Genomic DNA, 2,677 nt, shown 5'->3' on the forward strand with positions numbered 1-2,677 from the left:
GAAGTCTGATGCAGGCATTTGTGGCAATTCATGCTCAGGAAGTATAAAGCATTCTTCCTATATCATGTTGGTGGGTAGCGGACACATGACAGCAGAAGGCCTCTATGCATGTTGGCACATGGAAGGTGGATAAAACGGAAGGACGGGGGTGGACATTTAACATTTCCAGAAGAGGCATTTTTAAAGCAGTCTTGGAAGTTTAGGAAGAATTAAAATAAATACAAAACAAAAAACCCTACTTCTTTTCATGCCAGTCAGTCCTATCCTGAAGGATGTGACACTTTGGGTCCTTACTCACCTGAGAAAACAGAGCCTCATTGCTGTCACCCAACACCTGAATGCCACTTAAACACAAAGGGACTCCCAAACAATCTGGTCACTTCACAATTCCTAAGATGTCTGAAATATTTCTAAGGGTTAGATAAAGCAGCAGATAAGATCTTTAAAAGCACAGTGTGCTTTGTGAGAGCTAATTTACTGCCAACTAAACCATGTTGACAGATGGAGGAGGTATTTTACTTTGTGACCAACTAGAAGCAGGCAGGCACTCTGAAATGCCCTGCATATTGCTAAAAAACGTAGACTATTAAGTTTGTGTGTTAATGCACACTTTGGACAGTTGAGTCTTAAAAGAATAAGAAGTTGTAAAGCAAATGGCATTTCCTGGATAGCCTCAAGGGAATTTTGAATACTGAGCTAAGGGTCCCTGGTGGGAAGCAGCAATTTCAGCTAATTAGGGTGAATAGCAAAGTGTTGCATTTGGTCAAAACATTCTGTTAACCCTCATTTTTGTTGGCACCAACAAGAGTCTGGATTTTTTGCCTCTTTTTTTTTTTTTGTGAATTCACTGCAGGAGTGCAAGGCACACAGCTCACATACATTAGGCAGAAAGTCAAAGGAAACGCCAAAGTTCAACTAAAGTACAAGTAATTAGAACCAGATTCTCTGCTGCTTGTATGTGTGCATTTGATTGTAGAAGTTATTTATAAGCCTCCAAACATTTGAAAAAATAACTATATACTGTAGATCATTTAATTTTTATGTCTCGTCTGGAAAAAAAAGTCTGCTTTTAATCATCTTCCAGGAAAGAGCCAGGAACTGGGAAAGTGGGTCTCAATTGTTTCAATACAAATTTCTCTCTTTCATGTGCCACATAAAACTATACCATAAAATTAAATCCAAAATATAATTGACTCAACCCCCCTCATCCAATTTTTTCTTAATAAAAAACTTCTTTGAATTTGTCATGCTTAAATACTTTGCATTGTTATGAGAGGTTTCTTTTTTTCTTTTTTCTTTTTCCTTCTTTAAGCTCTTGTTTGGAAGACAGACAAGGAGAGAAGGAAAAAAAAAACAACAAAAACGAGTGAGAGAGAAAGAAAACATTATCGTGGAGACTTGCCAGCCTTGACTTAGTAACCTGGCCATGACCCTCCAGCGAGTGTGTGTTTGACCCGGTCACACATGACTCTGGCTGCGTACTGTTGCTGGGTTATAAGTCCCAGATATTTTTACCATATATACAACAGGTGGGGATCACAGACAACAGAAAGAGGAAAACAAAGTCTTCCCTTGTGTGAAGACTCCCACTTTCTCCCTTGTAAAGAAAAGAACATAAAGCAAAGAAGCCGTGCTACTACTTGGTGTACTGGCACTCGCTGGGCTGGACCGTTGTTTCAGCCGGGGGTTGCCGGCACGGAGGTGGAGCGGGTGGAGGGGCAGGAGGATGGAGGAAAAGGCTCAGGGGAAGCCATGTGCAAATGTTAATCAACGCAGAGCAAATTACCAAACCCTAACACTGGAACCACCACCAAAAAATCTTTTCTCATAGGGCTGGGTATGCATCAAGGTTCAGGAGGGAACGCTTTTCATCACGAGTGAACACAACATACCTGGATTAAAACATGGGCTGCCATAGTAACTTCAGTCTGAGATACTATCAGGATTTTCAGAAGTACTTAAGAAAGTATGTTTTCCACATTTGAGGGTTTCTTTCTTTACTTTTTTCATCTTGCTAGCTACACACATCTGCCTTAAAGCCATGATGTTAAATATAAGTTATCCTATTTTAATTCTTGCTTACAATTTTTCCAGCATTACTTTTAAACAAGTTGTAGTTCATCTTCACAAGACTGTCTAGGTATTTAAAAAAAAAAAAGGTATATTTTGGGCTGAAAGCCAAAAAAACCCTCTATGTCTTCAGGTTTGCTTTTCGATTGAAAAGGGGAATTCCACTTTCAATGGGTACATCAAAAGATGAAACTTCATGACCTGGTTTCTGCTGGAGGGTGTTGATTCCAAAATGATCTTTTTCTGTTATTTTAAAACCTAGAAGAATAATCCATAGGTTTTTACTACGTGCTGCTCAGGATTTATACAGTATGATTAAAATTTTAAAAACTTGGCAACACGTAGAAGTAATGGAGCTCACAAGCCCAATCTTCAAGGCCACACTAATGGACAAGCTGCACACAAGGTCACCTAAAAGGTGCCTCAGACCAGGTCACTTTAAGACACATGCCTAGGACACAGGCTGCTGCCGCCAATAGCTATCTCAGACAAGGTGCAAGCCTTGATAGGCGCTGCTGAGTTGGCAGAAGTCTCTATCTAAAGCCAAAGTGCTTTTGCTGTAACAACTCTTGTCAGTGAAAGAGCGATACGGACAGCTGGCTTCTGT

General features: G+C 40.1%; 1 protein-coding gene across 7 annotated transcripts in view; it reads right to left on the reverse strand.

The window, feature by feature from the left end:
* Positions 1-2,677, reverse strand: part of RARB (retinoic acid receptor, beta) — a 195,177-nt gene that overhangs the window by 71,941 nt on the left and 120,559 nt on the right. The gene's annotated exons all lie outside the window — the stretch shown is intronic.

Source organism: Chaetura pelagica, unplaced genomic scaffold (assembly GCF_000747805.2).
Source record: "Chaetura pelagica isolate M959 unplaced genomic scaffold, ChaPel_1.0 scaffold10, whole genome shotgun sequence".
Classification (NCBI taxonomy): Eukaryota; Metazoa; Chordata; class Aves; order Apodiformes; family Apodidae; genus Chaetura; species Chaetura pelagica.